This window comes from Pyrgilauda ruficollis, unplaced genomic scaffold (assembly GCF_017590135.1).
Source record: "Pyrgilauda ruficollis isolate IOZ18807 unplaced genomic scaffold, ASM1759013v1 scaffold9, whole genome shotgun sequence".
NCBI classification, from domain to species: Eukaryota; Metazoa; Chordata; class Aves; order Passeriformes; family Passeridae; genus Pyrgilauda; species Pyrgilauda ruficollis.
The window spans coordinates 11,425,999-11,446,870 of NW_024531043.1; the positions used below are offsets into that span (position 1 = coordinate 11,425,999).

At 45.1% G+C, this 20,872-nt stretch overlaps 1 protein-coding gene across 12 annotated transcripts in view; it reads right to left on the bottom strand.

The window, feature by feature from the left end:
* PITPNM2 (phosphatidylinositol transfer protein membrane associated 2) overlaps positions 1-20,872 on the bottom strand; it is a 125,295-nt gene that overhangs the window by 103,983 nt on the left and 440 nt on the right. For 9 of the 12 annotated variants that reach the window (XR_005956910.1, XR_005956911.1, XM_041488420.1 and 6 more), the window contains exon 2: positions 6,272-6,371. The gene's annotated coding sequence lies outside the window, so the exon portion shown is untranslated. Of the gene's footprint in view, positions 1-6,271; positions 6,372-16,058; positions 16,233-19,053; positions 19,178-20,872 lie in introns of those variants that run through there. The other 3 variants (XM_041488417.1, XM_041488416.1, XM_041488419.1) reach the window with 3 other exon arrangements.

Genomic DNA, 20,872 nt, shown 5'->3' on the forward strand with positions numbered 1-20,872 from the left:
CTCACTGCAAGAGAACCTGGCTTGGCCAGGCACAGTTATAACCACCAAGGATTCAGTTAAATTAAAGATACCCTGGGCAATGGATACTGGCCTTACAAAAAGTGATCAGGCATTCACCCACCTCAGATACAGCTTTGGGGCTCTGACTGCTCTCTAAAGGGTGTTTCTTCCTGCAGTTATAAATAACAGTGAGTAAAACACTCACTTTGTACGTTACCGTGAAGATTTTTGGAGTCACCATCTATGAATCGCCACCACTATTTTAGTAAACAGAAAGTAGTCAACAGCTCTTGAGAACCTTTCACATTTTCACCTTTCTGATTTCAGTGTGTTCAGATCTGAAAGCACATTTTCCAGCTTAATTCAGACTCAGCACTTAAGGTCATATCTACTATTCTCGCCATGATCCATGTTGCCTTTTTTGATCTACATTACCTAGAATTTCTATTTCTATTCCCAGTTCTAAGGAGGAAAATATGCCCTGAAAAAGCAGCTGCACCTTAGACCTACCCTGAGATACGGAACCTTGCAGTGCTCCTTTATGCCAGGAACTGCCACACTCAGATGGCTGATCCTTGTGTGGCAATGACCCAGACATCACAGAGGATGTGAGGAAAAAGTACAAAAATGCAAAGCACACTTAAACCATCTTCCTAAAAACCTGCTTAGAGCAACAGTTTTTCACAGATAACTACATTTCCATCTTCTGCCTCACCATGTGCCAAGCCCAGTCCTCAGGCACAGACAGCTTCCAAGTAAGTGAGGTTTCCACCCAGACCTGCCTCTGCCCTAAGTGCCCTTCTCTCACTTCATTAATTGCCCCTTTCCATCACACTATCATGACATGGTAAAAATCACATCTGGAAAACATCTGCAGACTTCTGTCCCCTCCAGGAAGGACCCAGCATCTCACTGGAACGGCATCAAGGGGAATGGTATCAAATGTCAGGGTGAGTTGCATCCCATCTGCTCTGTGCTGTGCTCAGGACAACCTTCTCCACAGAGCTTTTCCAGGAGAGGCTGTTCATCAGGTCTTATTTTTAAAGAATCTGGGCCAAGTCATCCCTGCTGTAGCTTTAATGACGTCAATGAGCTACAGCAGGGGTGAAATTGGGCCATTATTTTTTATGTCCATATGTCCTGTGCCTATTAAAGAAAAAAAAATGGGAAAAGAAGATCAAGGAAGAAAAGTTATTGAATCAAAAGACTACCCGGTGCAGAGATTAACATCTAGATGTGGAATGTTCCTCTTTTGTTCCTGCTGTACATTATAAATATAACAGTTTATGGAAAAAGAAATACTTCTGTAGTGTCAAGGTACAATGTGAGTTCTGCAGTGACAAATGATATTCACATTTTGTATCCTGTTTTGATGAAAAAGCCAACAGAAAAAATCATTACCAGGAAAAGGTCTCTTCAGAACTCCACTAAAGTGAGCAACAGTTTCTAGTAAGTGTTAGCGTCTCCTCTCCAAGACAACATTCATCACACCCAGCATTTCACCACCAAGTAGTAAAGCCCAGTGGACCTTGTCCTGAGCTCATTTCTTACTCAGTCCAAAACATGATTATACAAATACCAAAAGAGGAAAACACAACAAGGTTAAGCCTAAACAGTGTTTTCTGCGTGTATGCACAGCCTCAAACACCAACATGAGAAGGGACACAGCTGAGGAGCCCAAGCCTGCAGATGTGGGACACCAGCTGTGAACAGCAGCACGATTCTGTGGGCATTTTGAAAAGGCTGCACTGCACCACTAACGTTGATAAAATGTGCAAACAGGTTTCCCACCCCCACATCCCAGTCCACAGGTACTGCCCAGGCTGCAAAAGCGACTCCAGCTCACCCGACCACAGCCAGTGAGACCTACAACCACAATTTCTCAGCTCCACACTTAAAGCCCACTTAACTGACATTTAAGAGTATGAGTAACCATATTCAGAGGGACATGGGTAGAATTACTCACCCACATGCCTATAGAGAGTCAGGCTGATGCACCTTTTAAGGCAGAGAGCAACTGCCCAGCAACGGCCCCAGATCACAGAGCTGGTGTTCAGGGCCTCTGGCTTGTAGATAACTTTTATTTCAAAGTTTTATAGAAGATTCCTCTGAAATCTTTGACCCTAATTATCCAAGTTGCAGCTTCAGTCAAAGACGAAGTCCTCTCTGCAAAGGCCTTTTTCCCAATTGCTTTCCCTTTGCATTAATGAGCTCTTTTTCCCACAATAAGCTACAAGAGTTTGAGGTTTTGTTTTTGTTTTTATTTTTATTCCTCTCCTCCCTCCTCCTCTCCCATTCCAGCTCTGGAATCAAAATAACTTGAGATGGAAAACGTGTGACCTCCCAAGCCTTTATTTACAGTATCACAAACCACAAGGGAAGGTTCTGTCCAAGTTTTCCAGCTGGAATGGGAACAGCAGGGAAAAAACGTGCCCTCATTTCTACAGCTGTGATATTTAACACATCACAGGGGAGAAGGGTGGGAAGGAGGCAGGAGAATTAGAAGCCAGTAATGATGCCATGGAAATATCGCATGAAGCATCTCAGCCACACAGGCAGGTTCACATGATGACATCTTTTCTCCTCAGAAATAAACAGAGCTTTGTACATGCAAATGTAACTGCAAAATCAGTCTGATTCAATGGTGTTACTTCTTCACTTCTACATTAAACCAGATTGTAACAGAAACTTTTTGGACTCCACCTGAGTATGTATCAGTGTTGTAATGATCTCTCTTCATGCCACCATCCCCCAAAATTATAACAAAGTCAAAAAATAGAAGCCTAGCAGCAACACAATCTTCCTCAGATATTTAAACATAACAGAAAAACAAACACAAATGAAGGAGGTTTAGATCTATAGAAAGTTACTTGCAGCAGGAAACTGTCAGTTAGTTTGTGGTTACAACCACAGCAGCATCACAGCCCTTTCCTCTCAGTTAAAGATGTATGTCCAAACAGTTCCTTGTGTCTTGTGTTTCTATTGTAAAAGGAGGAAAACCACCAAAAGAAAAACTCACCCCTGTTTCCATGAGAAATTTCATAGTGCCAGATTATACAGAAGACTCAGCAGATCCCTTCTTATTGAAAAGGGGTCCTTCTGTACCTTTCCTGGCAGGTCTAAATGGGTTTACCTGTAACTCTCTCCCACCTTTACAAGATTCCACTCTCCTTTCCTCACCTCTCAGCAGCTCCCCCTTCTCCCTGCCTGGCACAGCAGCAAGTCAACCTTTACACACTGAGACAGGGAAATGTCACAATTGTGCTGCTCCATTATGCTGCCAAACAGAGCTCCTCTCCTTGCTGTCACCCAGCTCCCTGGAGTGTTATCCCCTTGATCTAACTCTTTACAGTGAGTTTTTCAATCCAGTGGATGAAGGATCCAACATGAAGACAGATTTCTCTGCATTTAGTCGCACAAACTCACCCCTTGCAAGGGGTTCAGTTCTCATGTCATGGGTCCCACACTAAGTCCCCTGCTAAGTACAAGGTGCAGAAAAAGTAAGGTTCAGGCCCAATTTGTGTCCACATAGGACATAAGGCTCTGGAAGGAGAAAAGCTGGTCACATCACACAGCCAGGGGTGGAAAATCACAGCCCAGCATGACACAGGCACAAGGACAGGTGCTGCAGGCAAGGCAGGGAGTGCTGGAAGGACATTAGAAGGAGGCAAATGCAAACCAAAGCTGGTTTTGACAGGACACAACATATTCCTTCAGTGGCTTTACAAATTGCTTAGAGGGGACATCACTTCCCCAGGGCACAAGTCCCCTGTCCCCAGCCTGCCTCACATTTTCTCAGGCACCCTTGGATTCAACCTCATCTACCTTCTCTTCTTATTATCCTCCTGCCCAATGTCAGCCTCTGCCTCTCCTTACAGACAGAAAACACTCATCCCCTCCAAGCTTCTGCAGCTGCAGGAGCAGTGAAAGCACAAAAAGGCAGCACAGTGCCCAGGACAGCTGGAAATGAGGATGCTGAGGAACAGAGGAGGTCCCTCCCCATCCTGTATCAACACCCCCACCTCCTCATCACCCTTCGTTCCCCCTGGCTCCCTGCCAGGTCCCACAGCTCCCAACATCCCTGGCACACACAGCACGTCTGCACACACGTCCCTCGGGCTCTGCTCACAGCAGGGATTGAGGACACTCTCCTAGATTTTGAAATAGTTCTATGCAAAATACTCCCAAAGATGACTTGCAGGGGAGCGTTCTCCCAGAATTTTCATTCTGTCCAGCAGTTCGGATTGAAAGCCTTCAGGTCTGGAAAAACAAAGGGCTGCACAGTGATGCTGGCAAAACAGAGGGGGAAATTACCCAGTGCCTACAGCATTTTCCTGGACATGGTGGTTCAGTTTTTTGTCTCCATGAGCACTGCATTCCCTGACAAGGTTTAAAACCCATTTCTCTCCCTACATTCTCTACCTGCCAGTTCACAGACGTTACTCCTCTCTAGTGACGCAAGAGCAGGGATTCATTTTCCTGTGAACACCATTCTGGAGGCAATTTCCCCTCACCTACCCAGAGAATTAATGACCACTTGGGCACCTCATCAGCCCTGTAAAATCCTTCAGGAAAGCTAAATGAATGGAGCCTCAGCCTTGGGGCAAAGCAAACCCTAAGCTCTGCCAAGGATTGCATTTCTTCTCTGCTGTTATGGCTAATTCAGAGAAAAATGCTCCCTCTGCAACAGCCTGTGGGGGAGTGTGTGACCTAAAACAGGAGGCAAAGCTCTCGGGATACAGATGTTCCCCCTCAGCACAGCAGCACAAACTCACATGGCAATTAATGCCTCTCTGAGCATAAACTCCTCTGTTCAAGCAGCTTTTGATCCCAGAGAGACCTGGCCACAGCTCCTTTGGAACTGCATTGGGCAGACAGGAGCTGCTGGGCTCTCTCCCGAGGAAATCAGGTATTCCACAGAGGGAAAAGACAGCACTGGAGCAGCCTACCCAGCCTGGCACTGGGCTCTGCTAATCCCAAAGAGAGGTTTCAGGAAGGAAATCAACCTGGAGAATGGCAATGAATTCACTGGGAGCCAATTTCCTGACAGGAGACAATTAAGGTATTCAAATCAGCCCTAGTTTTCCACAATTTCTGATAAAGATATTGCATGTTGTTTCTGAGCTGGTGTCACTGCAGTCTCAGTGTAACTGCTGTGACCCTGAGGTATAAACCCAGAGAGACTGAAAACATATTTCAGTCTGGTAACTGAACAGTCTTGGATCCAAACTCATTTATTCCTTCTCTTCTTCTCAGCAATTCGTTGCTCTTGAAGCAAAACTTGACTATTGTTAAATTTTAGTATCACCCCAAAGAAACATTTGGTGGAGTCAAAAAGATCATTTCTGATAAAGGAAATGGTGCACTTAAGTGCTGAGCAATGTACTGGAGGAAAAGAAGATGCAGAACTGTGCAGTCAGGCTAAAGGCTGACACCCCCATCTACCAAAAAACTCCAGCCACTAATTTTGTAGTGAGAGTTCACACTATGAGACACATTTCTAGAATTCACACAAGAGTTTTGGATGGAGCTGGACACACACAGTGAATGCCTAAAAAACACTGCAAAGGTTACAGCATAAGGGAGTAAAAGGTAGAAACATTCAGAAAAAACACAATCTCTTCACTTTTCCTTGTTAAAAGCCACCACGGGTAACTGCTTCCTCTTCCACACTGTTTATTGGGAAGTTCTGTATCTCAATCCTACTGCAATGTAAAACAAATTTAAAGTTCAGAGGACAAAGAAAGGTAGAAACTACAATTTGATGGTAGTAAATGAGGCTGTACTACTGTTTATTTCAATACAAATAAAATCAACAAGGTTAAGATTTTGAGAAAAAAACACACCCAAGATTTAAATTTAAAATTATATGAATTGCACATCCTGTGCAGCCATTCTCCCTTTTAATTTACTTATTTGAAATATTTTAAGGAGAAAAGGACGCTGACTAAACAGAAAAAGGCAAAGATTGTGAGCTTTCTTTCAAAAGAAGTTTATTACCAATGCACACATCTATGCAATTTAAGCCAGCCATGTCCTGTGACTGCCAAGCCCTTCTCAAAGAGCTCCTGCAGCCATTCTCCAGCCTACATTTCACCATGTTTTCCCCAAGCATTTATTAAAGTGGAACCCACGCTAAGGTTAATCTCCTTCCACCAACAGCAAGTTAGTATCACTCAGATAAATTACCATTCTCCCTAGTAACATCTAAATGTTTTTTTCTAACCCAGAAGAAAAAGAACAGCCATCCAGCTGAAATGTCAGAACCTACCTTCTGCAAAAAATCTTTCTAGATGCTTCTGAATGCAGGAGGGAGCAAAAACAGCATTGCTGAAAAAGGATGTCACTGTTGGTCCACATGTGTCAACATCCTAGGAAAAGACAGAACACAGTAGCTGAACTGCCATGCCCATGGGAAATCAAGAGCAAGAATAAAGCTGCATTATTTTTCCAGTTACACCATGCTAATGGCTGCTATGCAAACAACATAAAGCTACAACATTTTATAATTGCACATCAGAGTTTCTCTGCAGACATCCCTCCGGTATGTCAGAAATTCAATACGTGATAGTAGGCGGCAATGAGCACCTCAGGGATTTAAAGTGTGTTCCAAACCATGAGTCATCGTCATCTCTAACTCATGGAAATTAAGGAGGAAAAAAAAGAGAGAAGAAAAAACACACACGTTGCACTGACCACTCTCACGTGCTCCCTCTGTACAACTCTTCTCCTCAAAGCATCTCCCTTCTGAGCTTGGAGCTCAGTGACTTCCACAGAGCAGACACCACAGACAAATCCAGCACACCACAGATTCTTCCAGGGAGCCCCCAGAGCCTGGGCAGGACCCCATGTTTGAGGGTGGAAGCAGAGCTGGAGCTGCCCTTGCAATCCCCACAAATCCTTCCACAACTGGAGGAGCAAGGAGCCAGCAGCTCCCACAGGGAACAAACCAGCAGCACCCAGGAGGGCAAACCCAGGTGGGGAAAGCCCAGGCACCCCATTTACACTCCTGTTCCAGGCACCTGCTCTCCCCCAAGGCTGAGTTTTGTCAGGAGGGCTGGGGGCAGAAGGAACCTGTAACCAGAGCAAGTTACTGCTTTGCTCGACATTCCAAGCAGCCCCATTGCCTTTCTAAGAGATTTCTTTGAGAAGTCTCATCTTTATCTCCATCCACTGCAAACTGATTTTAATGCTGGGCTTTTTTAAAATATGGTTTTAATGCTGCTTCTAAAGCAGCTGGGCTGCACTTTAGGGCACACACATGTGCTCTCCACTCCCCTCTCTACTGATGATCTCCCCAAGTATATCCGGGTTCCTTTAGGTCTTCTTTAATGTCTTTTTTTCTCTGTCCTCCAAGCAGCAGCAGAGCAGAGCCAGGGCTCTCACAGCACTGGTCTAACAGGGCGATGGAGTGGGGAATGTCGTTGTTCCCACATGCTCACATTAAAACTGTTTCTACCTCACTGAACTCCCCATTATCCCTTTTCCCTTCAGGTCACAAAGGGCACAGCTGACCTTCCCCGTTCTCCCTCCCAGCAGCAGGGGCTGTGTTTTGCACTGGAACATGTAAATCTGGGTGCACAACCACACAAATAAAAGCACATCTCCTTGACTGGGACTTGGATCCAAGCCTCAACACCAGCACCTGCTACCAAAGTGTTACACAAAAAATAAATAAAACATCAATACACCCTGTTTCCTTCCCTACAGAAACTGAAATGTTTGGAAAAACCATCAATACCTTTAGCTGCAAGCACTGCTTCAGTTAACATAAATTTATGTCTTGCCAACAGCTTAAAAAAACCCAGTAACTGATCTTCACTCTTGTAACTTCTTGCACAGCAATTTAAAAAATATAATAGTGCTTGCACAGGTCAGATTCATCCTGGAGGAAGAGCAAATGCGAGTAACGTTTCAGGACCATTAATCTCAGAAATCTCACCAGGAGCAAGCAGCCAGACAGCTTAAAAATATATTTAGTCCACAAATGCTTATTAACGTCATTTGCTGATTCACAGCTGAGCCAGGCACATAGAGCCCAAATGGCATTCCTGCTTTCCCAGGCTGGGTGGTAATAACAATAATAATAATAATAATAATAATAATAATAATAATAATAATAATAATAATAATATTGAAAGTGTTGGACATCAAGCTGCTTAACCGATCTCAAAACCTTCCATGATGCACCTTTTAGATTGAATCTGTCAGAACTGGAAACCACAGGTCCACTCTGTGGCTCTGTGGTTTAGGATCCAATCAGAATTTATCTGAAACTGAATCTTAAGTTTTCTTTTCTTTCACTGACTATTGATCTTGCTGCCAACATTAATACAGTCAAGACCAGAAGATAAATAAAATTAATTCTTCAGGCTCACAACAAAATAAACACTGAAAATCACCACTACTTTTAAAATTATATCCTCTTTATAACTGAAGAAAAAATATTCAATTATTTGATACCTGTGCCAGTATTTTGTATGTGCACTTTGGGGCAGAATTAACCCACTAAATTCTTAATGATTGCTTTAAGTAAAAATTCTTTTCATAAAGGGAAATGTAAAGTGTTTTTTCCCCTACTGTTACATACAATATGATGATGCAAAGCCCAAAGGACTTTCTCTCCAAAGCAACTATTCAAATCTGTATGATGGAAATATATTTAAATACAACATTTTAATCTTGCTTTGCCTTTGAATTTTAAATGCCTTTTTATGAAAGCAAGTATTTCATTAGTCCTTTTAGCCATTCTACCATTATAATTTGCAAGTAAACAAGAATCCTCATATTCTCTTTCTCTTTTGAAAGGATTCATTATAGCTATGTAGTTTTTAACTCAATACACATCCAATCTGATTGAGCCTTACCAATTTTTACGGGTTATACAATAATTCATTCCTCAAACACATTGGGATTTGTCCATATCCATTCTTTCCCCATTTTCCACAAGCTACACAAGTCTCTCTAGGTGCTGGATATGCCAGACACCATCCTCCTAAAAGAACCATCCGCTACAACCCACACTTTGGTAAATAAATGTAAAAAACTGAGTCAGAGCAGGGCCCTGCTCTCTCTGTCTGGCTTTGCTGAGCAGGGAACAGTTCTCAGAACCAGCAGGGCCTGGACACAGGGCTTCAAAGGGTTTCAGAGTCTGGGTGAGGCCAATCTCAAAGCCCCCCAGAGTGGGTACCTACAAACCTGGAAGGGCAGCCACAAAGCCTCCTCTAGGTAAGAAAAATCAATCTTCCTACCTCCATTATTCTTTTTTGTTCTGGGGTTGGGTTTTTTCCCTGTGTTGTACATTAGGGAAGGATGACAAAAGTTCTTTTTTTCAGTGACAGTAAGTCTGCAGCAATTGTTCCAAACAGAAGAACTGATTTCTCTGCACACTTGTTAATGGTATGCAATCAAAAGTGATTAAAAGCAAAAACATTTCTGTACAAGAAAAACTGAAAGTATTGCCTCTGGGAAAAGAGAAACACTGGCCTTTTCTCTGCAGCAAACACTAAAAGTAATAGATAATTAATGTAGCCTAGGACATTATGACATTTATGAAATGTGTTTTCTGGAATAATCATAAACAATTCACCTTGACTGTATTCCCAAGTCATCACTTTTTAAAGTCACTGCAGTTTGCAGAGGCCTCGCTGATGCTATTCTTAATTTACTTATTTTTAGGTGTGAGAACAGATTACCAAGGCAAAATTTAAACTTAAAAATTGTCAGATTTTCATCCTCTTCTATAATCATTAACCCTGTCTGCATTTCAGAAAGATTCTGTGCAAAATGGAAATCAATTACACAGTTTAAACTGCTTCTGCTTTAAAATTAAACTTCTGAAGCGTGGGAGGATTCAGCATTGTTAAACAAGGGGCACATTTGTCCAAACCACCAGGAAAAAGCAACACAACAAAAACACAGAAATGTGAGTTAATGCAAGAGCTCCCAAAAGGCTGCAACAACGTTTTTATTATGGGTGATTTGCAAAAAGGAACATTACAAACTCCCTCCCTTCCTCAAAAGCCTTTCAGGGAAGCATCTGGGCACTGGAGCAGCCCAGAACCGAATCAAAGACCACCTTTGGTTCTGGAGCAGCACGACAGCTCAGCAGCACCCGAGGCACAGGAAAACAGCCCACAGCTATTAATAGACAGATTCACATGTAAATATCTTTTGCAAAGAGGCAGAGGTGCCACACAGCTCATTTTTACCAACAATGTTGAAAGCACCACATTGCACTAACAGAACTAGCATTTACCTTTCCATGGAGGATGATTAATTAATTATAAGATGCTTTCTGCTGGCTTCTCTGCTGAACTGATGTGCTGCACTTCACTTTCCAGTCCTTCCAGGAGGCACCATCGCTGCCACCACTAGATCACTTTATACTGGTGGGATGGGCAGAGCTCCCTCCTCACCATTACCTGAACACAACTGGTGACAACCCCAAATCTCAACTCACTGGCCTCGAGAACCACAGCCCTGCCAAGCACAGGCAATAAAAAAGCTTCTGCAAAGTCAGAGGCACTGACAGCACCGCCTTGCAGGGAGAAATGAACCAGCACAACTGTTCCTCATGATCACCACAGCTGGTCTAGCTCAGCCTCCTGCTCTTGCCCAATCTGCATGAATAAATTCTGAGCGCTACCGAGTGTCAGCTGTGGTCAAACACCACATGCCCATGGTTTGGGAGCATCAGTTTCAGACCACAGAGAGTCTCCAGAGCCCTTTATCCTCAGAAAAGGTGATTCCTGTTCTCCCTCCAGCCACCCTAAAGCACTAAAGGGATACAAGTGAGCAACTAAAAATCAACAAACCACAGGGAAATAAATTCAAAATCCTGAAGAACTCTAATCGGAGGAAGAGGCTTCAGGATGTGCCAGGAAATTAATCAACATGCAAGAGAAATGCAGCAGTTAACTGGAAAATACGAGCAGCTTGGAAAGGCACTGAGACCATATTTCCCTCTCTGATGTTTGTAGCATCTGGACCTTCCAAGTGCCCCGGGGTTACGTTCCCAAAGGAGCACAAGGTCCTGGCTGCACTGTAAGCAGCCAGACCCAAGGGAAAGGGAGGGAAAACAAACAGCAAAATGCTTCCAGAAGCTGCCTGGGCTCTGGACCCTGCTGTAGCTATAATGAGCTTTTCATTTGCCAAGAGTCCTCTCCCTCTTTCCTCAGAAGTCATTAATCCTTTCCTAAAAGTCTTTATTCCCTTATATGAAATGGGAAATGTTACAACCTATTGCTCTGATCAACTGCAAGAAAAAAATATTTCAAAAAACTGAAACCATGCATTCTGTCTGCACCCTTATAAGATTTTTAGGAACCTCACACCAGTCTATGGGTGATTTGCAAAAAGGAACATTACAAACTCCCTCAGGAGGAAGGACTGACAGGAAGAGTCACATTTAATATCACACAAAGGTGGCAACCTGCTCCCCACACACATCACCTTCCCAAACCTCCCTCCTGCCTCCAGGCTGGGATCCCAGGAACCACCAGCAGCAGCCCCTGCTGGGATTGCTTTGGGGTGGGCACATCTTAAAAAGCAGCTTTGAAAAGAGTCCATTTCATGTCAAGCTTCAGACTCACCTCTGAGAGCAGTAAAACCGATGGGAATTTTTTTTTTTTTTTTTTAAGAAGGAAGAAAAAAAAGAAAAAGCCTCTGGGTGGGTTCAGCACCTGTCTATGCCAAAGGCACTTCATGTTTTATTCATGAGAATGCCATCACCCCGTGAAGGTTTCTAAGTGACTCAGCCAGACAGGGTCTCTACAACCAGCTTTCAGGAGGATCTTTTTGAAAAAAATTATAAATTTAATTCAGCTGCTTGATTGATATTATTTTCCAGTCATTTCTAGCCAGGTATATTTCAAGCAGAGAACTCTGTCAGCTTCCACCTTGCCCCATCCCATATAACTGTAGCAATTAGCACAGAAAAATTAGTCAATTATGCAGTATTTCACCTTAAATAAAGCAGCTCAAGAAATAAAACACCATTTAATTGGTAGCTGACAGCCAGAAAGGAACACAGTGGCTCAGCAACGTGCTTAAAGAGCATCTGAAATCCATTCCTAGCCCTTGATGGAAGCCTGTCCTTGTCAATGAAATCCACAATCCATAATAATGCTCAGTATTGTGCTTTCATCCTCTGTTTTATCAGAGCTCATCTGCTGATCAATGAGGAGTCCCACAGAATAACACTCTGAAATTCAATGTCAACACAGCAGTACTGTGGTAATGATCGAAAATATTTACATATTGCCTCATTGATCGTGGGGTGTTCTCTTCCAACCATCTGGCTACTGGGCACTCATCTTTTTTATTATTTTATTTTATTTTTTTGGGCCTTTGCAACTATTTCAAGCAGGTTATCTTGACAGTTAACTTCCAGCATTCCACCTGAATCAGGTTTTCCTGTTATTTTTAACCCAGAACATCAGCAACACCATTCATCAATTTCATCCCACCTCAGTGAACGCAAAAATAATTTTCTAAACAAGGACAAACCCCCCAAAACCCCAGCAAACACCTGCTCTGTGATGTGCCAATTCAGCTACAAGGTCTCGTTTTTAATGTGACTCAAGGGTGTCACCATCTCAACAACGGATGAGTCAAATGGAAATCTGTCCCTGACTCTGCTCCTGCCAGCCTCGAAGAAAGAAAGGCTGCCAGGGTTGTTTTTCCCACCTCCAGATGGAATATCCCTTGATCCCTGCAGTGCAGAGCCCTGGGCACACAGCACAGGCCTAGGGTGATGCTCCCTTAGGAACTGCTCAGGTTTTCTGAGCCTGGTGGCTGTGACCAGGGGCTGTCACGGGCTGCAGGAATGAAAACCAGCACCAGCCAATGTCCCTTCCCCTCTCCCACCTGAGCCTGTGCACCCTGAGACCCCCAGCCCATCCCAGTGCCTCCCATGGTGATGAATTTGCTGCGCCCTCCACTCCCCTGCAGGTCCAGAGATCCACCTGGAGTCAGAAACTGCAGGGAGTGATTGGGATTTAGCCTCAAGAAAACCAAACAAAAGCAAAAAGCATCTCCCTGCAAGCTGCTCTGAGCACCAAGGTGCTGCACTCCCCAGCACAGCACAACCAGTTTCCACTCAACTCTCATCTCGCTGAGCCCAAGTTTCCGTGTAAAAATGAATTTTTCAAAAGCTTGGAAAAGCTTATCCATGTGCATTCTCCTAGGAAGCTTATGAGCGAGTTAAAATAAAATATGCAGGAAAGACTAACATCTACAAGATCTACAAGGCTGCTGCAAGAGACCTCAGCAGGGAACTTGCTGAGAATATTAAAAAGGTGGTTCTCAAACAGTTGTCAAACTGATTTCAAGGAGGTTTTTAGTGGCTCCAAATCTGTTTATAATCAGAAACTGACACTCATGGCTGCTGCTACCATAAACTTGATTTAGGAAAAATGGGAGGTCTGAAAGCCAAATTATATTCAATCTTTAAACCAGGAATTAAAATCCTCCCTCAACACAGTTTAGCTGATGATTTTGGTAACAATGTTTAAGAAAAAGCATCACCTCTTTTTTTTTTTTTCTTTTAGTTCTACTTTGATAACAAGGAATACAGCACAAGTTCTACCAGCAAAATGACATTCAGACAACAAAAGACAGAGCAGGGAGACATATCTGCCTTTGATAATACAGATGCTCCATTAGACAGTGAAATAAATCTCCCCTTTATGTCAAACTCCTTTTGCTGCTGGGGCACCTGTACAAAGGAACAGGCAGGAGGACAGAAAGCTCCTTCCTCTCCATCCTCTCTGCCCAGATGTTTGGCAGATATGAAGATCTGACCTAAAGATACCCAAGTGCCCACCCCCAGCAAGGCAAGTGAAACCATCTCTCCCTGCTCTAAACAAAAGAATAAATGAAAACTGGGAAGCCAGGGCAACACACAGAAGCTGAACGAAAAAGTTTAATCCTTCAAGTAGGCTTTTCCAAATATGCTCTTTCTTCTCTCAGTGGCAGTGTGCTAGATGAAGGTGCCCTTCTGAAAAACTTATTTATAAGTATTACATGTAAGCAAAAGAGAGCATTAAAATTGTTCTAGTCTCAATAGAAACAGCTGTGCCCAGGCTAAACACATTTTTGAGCATATCTGATGGAAGATGTTTATTGTTTGTTGAAGTTAACACAAGGAACAATGTTTTACAAGCCAGAGACAGGTTAGACAAACAAAGAGTCCCGTGAGTCTGGATAAATGATCCTCAAAAACAAGAGAGGGAAAACAAAACAGGCTATGTGTTCTCCATCAGTTCACTTTGGTGGATGAGAAACCTAAAAGCCCCATGTCAAGCCTGCTCAAGAAACTAACAGGGGAACAAGGAAAGCAAAACAAAACCAGAGACAGAAATTTCAGGAATTTTAGTGTCTCTTCTGCTGAATTGTGCCTGCAACATATCCTATGTCTGCTCCTGGTTTTACCCTTCTTTAAGACAGAAGTGATCCTCCACCTTTGCTTGTGAAGAGCACAGAAGATGTTACTGAGGCGATGGGATGGCAGAGAAAAATCAAGTGAGAGGCCTTCCTCTCCCTCCTGCTCTTTTCCACCAATTATCTTGAGTTCTTTTCATCCTCGTGTCCCAGACTCCCCCTCCAGTTTCACAGCTTGCAGTTTACTCTGCATTCTGGTGGAGACAACACATGTCTAGCTTCAGCATGTTTAGGCTGGAACACTCTCTGAACGTGAGGCCGGGTCACAGAGCCCACAGAGGGAAGGATTTCCAGATGCAGAGACAGGCTAGAAAATAAGAGCCAGGAACACGAGGTTCCATCTCTCCAGCACCCTGGAGAAATCAACCTGCTCTGTGGAGGAGACAACTTAAACAGCTTGGCAACGCCTACAGCTGGTGCTCAACCCCAGATCCAGTGAAAAGATGTAAATATTTAGATTTCAATTTCATCTCATATGATAAATATAAAATCTCTATTTCCTTCTTTTTTTTTTTAAAAAAAAAAGGCAACATTAAAATAGGTAAGCCACCCACATCGAGAAAGTGATTCTACCATGTTTGTACCTTTAGAAGGTTATTTCAGTTATGGTACTGATCTTGAAACAAATTACAAGTGGAATTATTCCCATTGAATTGTCCTCTGATGTATACAAAACATAATTACACCACGTTTATATACAAATGCATACGTGAAATTGTTTTTCTGTTCTTCCAAACAGGTAGTACCTGATGGCAGCCCATTATTTTTTTTACCTCTTCAGAAATGCCCACAGCTCTCCAGGTTTTGCTGTGGATAACTCTGACTCCAACTCAAATCATCTGAAGAGAGACACAAAATGATCCAAACCCAACTCCTTAAGAATACCTGTACAAAACATAGCTGAAGCTAAACTGTTGTTTACCACGGCTGTACCAGAAAAACCTGAAATCCTCCCATAACCTTCTAAAGCACATAATGGAATTAAGGTCCCTCTACACATCCAGAGTTAAGTCACGCAAATACCAAACTTCTTTGGAGCCAGAGATAAGGTGGCCTCGCCCTGCAGTGCCCACATACCTCAGAGTGCTGATGTGATTACACACTCCCACCCTCCAAATTGGTTATCGTGCCATTAAAATGCCTTCCCAGGTCACTGCTCTGAGGGTTAAGCCTGAATTAGTATCCTGAAGCTCCCTGATCGTTATGTAAGTGCCAGCAATCCAAACAAATCAGAGTTAGCTTCCCTGTCCATTACAGGAATCCCTGTCCAATGGTGAATTACAAATCTTTCAGCAGTTCATTCACATTTTCTTCCCCAAGTCCCCACCAGCTGTGCATTACCAGCTCACAGCAAACCACCTCTGTTCCACTACTGGGTTTTCTGGATCTCAGTTCTGGATCAGTTCCCCCCACCATGATAAGACCACAGAAACTGGTGGAAAACCCCTGAGTAGAAATCCCAGTATCTGGTCTCCGACTGGAGACAGCTGTTTAAAGCAATCCATGCGGGGCAAATCACTTTTCCTCATCACATCGAGGGACTCCCTCCAATTCATCTAATCCCACCTGGATTTGGAGAGTTTTAAGGTTTGTGCCCACACCTCAGCACTCACCAATCTCAGCTGTCCAAACACAAAGCCAGGACTGTAAAAGCTGTGCAGAGTCCTCGCTATCCAAGGTACTCAGGCTGGGGTTATTTTTGCAGGAAAACAACTTGAGGTCCACAGGGGTGCAGACTTCTGGATGTTGTAGGTCTTCAAATCTGTCTGAGCAAGATTTTCTGGAGGCTGTTTAAAGCCAGAAAAATAAAAAATAAAAATCTAATTTGGAGTTCTCAGCCACTGCCTGGGTCAGGAGAAGCCAAAATCAGCCCGTGCTGCTGTTGGGAGACCAAGACTCTGCCGTGGGTGCCCCTGCTCCTATCAGCACTCCTTCCTCAGCCAGGTGTGTGCTTTGTCCCTGCCCTTGGTGGCACCCTGGGCACACTCAGGGCGCTGGCATGTGCGTCCCTGCCCGGCGCCAGGTCCGAGGCTGCTGGGACAATGACCCCGGGACAATGAGCCCAGGACAATGACCCCGGGACTGCCAGGCCCCCACCCTGCACTGACCCAGCCACCAAACCCAAGGGTCCTGCTCATCCTCCTCACCACCCCTGGCACAGGAAGCCCAGAGGCAGGAAGGTGCTGCTTTCCCTCCCATTTCCCTCCTGGATGGCCTCTCCTTGCAAAGCCAGCACCTCCTCAGGTGTGGCCAAGCTCCCCAGGGCAGGTTTTAGCCCTGTGCTAACTGGATTTTTTCCCTGCACCCATATTTGCCCAAAAACTCCACTTGCCTGAGAAACCTCTTATTTCTTCTCCCCTGTGAAGCCTGACCCTGTGTCACACACTCAGGAAGAGCTGCAGGAAGGGGAAGCTCTGTCTCCAGATCCTGCCATCCCTCAGGAGGTCCCCTGCACCTCCCCCTCCCTCCTTCAAAATGAAAGATACCTTTTTCCAACTGGTTTCTAAGTTCTCCAGTGGGATTTACTGAAGCATTTTGCTGTGAGCATTTAAGAAATATTAGTTCAATTAAAAGGAAAAATTGAAACCACCATCCAGTCACACCAGCAAACCCTCTTTCCTATGGAAAATGCACAAGCCTGACTTTGGGAGCTCTGTCTGTTGACTTGGCATGGTGCTGATTAGAACTCCCTGTAGTGACAGGATCTGGGCCAGCCCCAGGCTAGATTGTTTTCTTCTTACATTAAGAACATCCAAATATCATCCATTACTTTGTTCATTTAAATTTTCCTAGGACTCTTGGCATGGACACCACAATTAGAGAAGCCACATTCCCTCTCAGTTCGTGGGTGAGCTCAGACAGACTCTGCCCCAGTACAATCTTGTGGCACTTGGGTTTCCTCCAACACCCAGGAAATAAAGTTATAAATAAAAAGTGTTTTATTTACTCCCTCCTCCCTCCCCCATTAATTATTCAATTTCCATTCACACTGAAAACTACAGAACATTTTTGTTTATAAGATGCTTTTGGGCTCAAAATTAAATTTAGGCATATTTTACCAATTTGGGGAGATAAACAGAAATATTAATTGCATCACACCCTACGTCAGCCAGATTTAAAATTAAATGAGAAGGCATCTTCACCATTTAGAGAAATTGGCTGTTAAGAAAACCATGGGTTGCTTTCTCCTTCTAAGAAAATACAAATAAAGCAAAGCAACACATCGATGCCAGTTTCTAGCCTCTCCTCTTATTTAAGCCTCTAATAAGAGGAAGCCTAAAAGAAAAACACCTTAAAAGAAGAAATGTTTCTCGAGGGATCCTGCTTGTCCTGGAACAGGACATTATGGTGAATATGCATGAAAGGCATGAGTCAAACCGTACTCAGGAGCGAGCATCAGCTTTCACTTGCCATTTTCCGAAGCCTTCCACTCAGGCTGCCAAGGCAGCAACTGACTGACAAGAGTTTTATTTGAATGCAGAGGGGAGATAAAGGCTCCTTAGGACTAATTGGAGGAACCTTCTTTAAATTAGCTCACTTGGAGGATGTGCTGCTTCTCTCTTTGGCCAGCTCACAGAAACAGTAACAATTTGTGAATAAAAAGAGAGTGATTATTTAAATTCAAAACCTTTTAGCCCCATTGTCAGTTTTAAGTTTTGAGAATTTCTATTAGGGGGAAAAAAAACCCAGGACAAGGTCTTTCCAAACTGGTTGCTGTCAAGTAAAATGAGAAGTTAGATAAAACTCCCACGTGCCAGATGGTAAATCACAATAAATGCTCAGGCTGTTAGATGTACAACAAGCGACAAAGCATTGACACACACCATCAGCAGCAAACCCAAAATAGAAAAGATATTTTAATAAGAAGTTGTCATTTGGGGAAAAGATCCTCGTGAAGCTCATCAGAATCAAAAGTCATACACTGAAGGATTCTTATTTTCTTCATCACTTCACATAAGCCTGAGAACAGCCAACAATTTCAGGTGACTTACACTGGGCTCAGGGCTATAGTCAGCAAGAGCCTTGGAGTTCACTATTTAGGCACCACTTTGACCCTTTCTGCCAAGTTCTTAAAAAATATTGTTAAAGAATACCAGGGAACTGTTTACTCAAACCATTATTGTTTCCCGAACACAGATGCAAGAAAAAGTTTTATTAAGAAGATAAACAGCTGCTACTGTACACGGTTTAGATGGCAACAAAAGCATCTAAGGGCCATAAAGGGAATAGTAAGGGAATTAAAAAGCATTTTTATGCATGAAGATGGCTAACATCTGTACGTTCATTAAAGTGGTATCAACTATGCTTTTAATTAAAAGTTAGTGACAGAAACTTAAATATGATTAATGAAGCCCAGCAGCCTAGCAGAAGTCTGCTCCATCAAAAGCAGCACAAGCTGCGTTCCCAGCCCCGGCTGCTCATTTCTTCCCCTCTCAGAGATGCTGCCACAACCAGAACACACTGCAAGGACCACAAAGCAGAAATCCTGAGACAAACAACAAGCCAGGACAAGTCTGCAACAGTGCTTTCATGCCTGTTTATTCTGTATATCGCGAGGAGCAGCTGCAATTACCGAGCAGCGCACGGCCACAGCAAGGAGCTGGTTACCTGTCACGATAACCAGGCACTCAGAGATCCATCGGAGGCACGAGGTCTGCCACAGGAAAAGGAGGAAAAGGGGGAAAAGGGCTGCCCTACAAACAGCAGTCTTCTATTCAACAGTGGGTGGGGGGAAAACCCCTCACCCAGAAGCCAGTGCTGAACTCTGAAAGGCAGCCAGTCGTCTTGTGTTACCCGGAGCACAAAGCAGTCATGACAAAAATAAACCAGGCGATAAAAATACAGCACGAGCAAAAAGATGTGGGCACGGAACAGGAATCGGTGCCATGGGGGGGGATAAGGAGTCCTACAGCCACTGATACTCTCACATGCACTCAAACATCCGCCTATTCAAGTCCTGATGTCCACAAAGACTGATCTATATCCACTTTCCTGTTCAGAGCTGAGCACTCACGGATTATGTCTTCAAAGACTGAAGACGCTTCCTGACATCAAATTTCCACTTAGCAGCTTCCAGACGCACAGAACACAAAGATGCAAGATCTCACTTTAGAGCAGGTACCAACACACAAAGAAACTTTTTTTTTTTCTTAAACACACAGTTTAAGTAAACTTCACCTCAGTCATGGCATTTAAACGTGAAATGTGACAGGACTGACTTGTGTAGCTGACTGAGCAGGGTGCTCCTCTGAGGGGCTCCCTGAATGATGCTCCCAGCCCCAGGCTGAGCACCTCAGTGCATTCTGTGCTTCTGCTCCTCCAGTGGAACAGGAGAGGCTGGAGAGGACGTGAAGGAAGGGATTTAATCCTCCCACAGCTGGGCAAAAAGCTGGAGCTGTTCACACTGTAGGCATGGAGCAGCAGCACGCTCCAGGATGGAGCCCCGGGTTGTTTGGGAACACCAGGCAGGACCCCTTCTGTCAAGGGGTGGGGAGGCCAGGAGAAAGGACAGCCGGGCCCAGCAGAAACAATCTCCTCTTGCAGCCCATCATCCAGCTAAGGAATGGGCATTCTGCTCTTTCCAAAGGGAAGAATCGCTTCCTCCCACTCCCGCAAAGAAAAGCATTGCCTGAGGAGCACGGCCAGCTCCCAGTCACCACCCAGCAGTGCCCTGACACAGAGGGGTCTCGAGCCCCGAAAGCCCACAGGGCTGTCCCGCAGCTATGATCAGTCACCGGCATTTATTCTTTGAGGCTGCTGCGGGTCTCACCCTCTTCTCCCACAGCGATGGAGGCACCCCCGGGCAGCCCCTCCCCACGGCCAGGCCCCGTCCGAGGCCACCGCACGGCAAAACCTCCACCGGGGGCTTCTGCCAGAGCCCAATTCGGTGAAATTCAAGGCTCGGAGATGCGGTACCCGAGGAAGGGGCCCAGGACGGAGCTCTCCCGGGGGCTGGCTCCGACCCCGAGCCGTGACCGCCCCGAACGCTCCGGGTGCCGCGAGCCGGCGGGCAGGGTGCTCTGTCCGTCCGTCCGCTCGTCCCCGGCTGTCCCCGCGGGCACGGAGCGGTGCCTGCCGCCCGCAGCCCGCCAGCGCAGGGAGAGCCCAGCACCGGCCGTGCCACACGCCGGACCCCGGCAGCGCGGGGCTGCGGTCCCGCGTCCCTGGCGTGCGGTGCCGGGCGCTGCCATGGCCGCGGGGCCCTCCCGGTCACCGACTGCTCCATCGGGAAACTTTTACCGCCGCATCCCGTGGGAGGACGGACAGCCCGGCCCCGCTCAGGCCGTGGCACCCTCCAGGTGCCGGCCGGGACCCACCGCGGCCCGCGGGGGCCGTTCCGCGGTCCCGGTAGGGGCCCCCGCGCCGCACCGGCCCCTCCGCGGAGCCGCAGCCGCCCCGAGGGCCCGGCCACCCCTGCTCAGCTCCC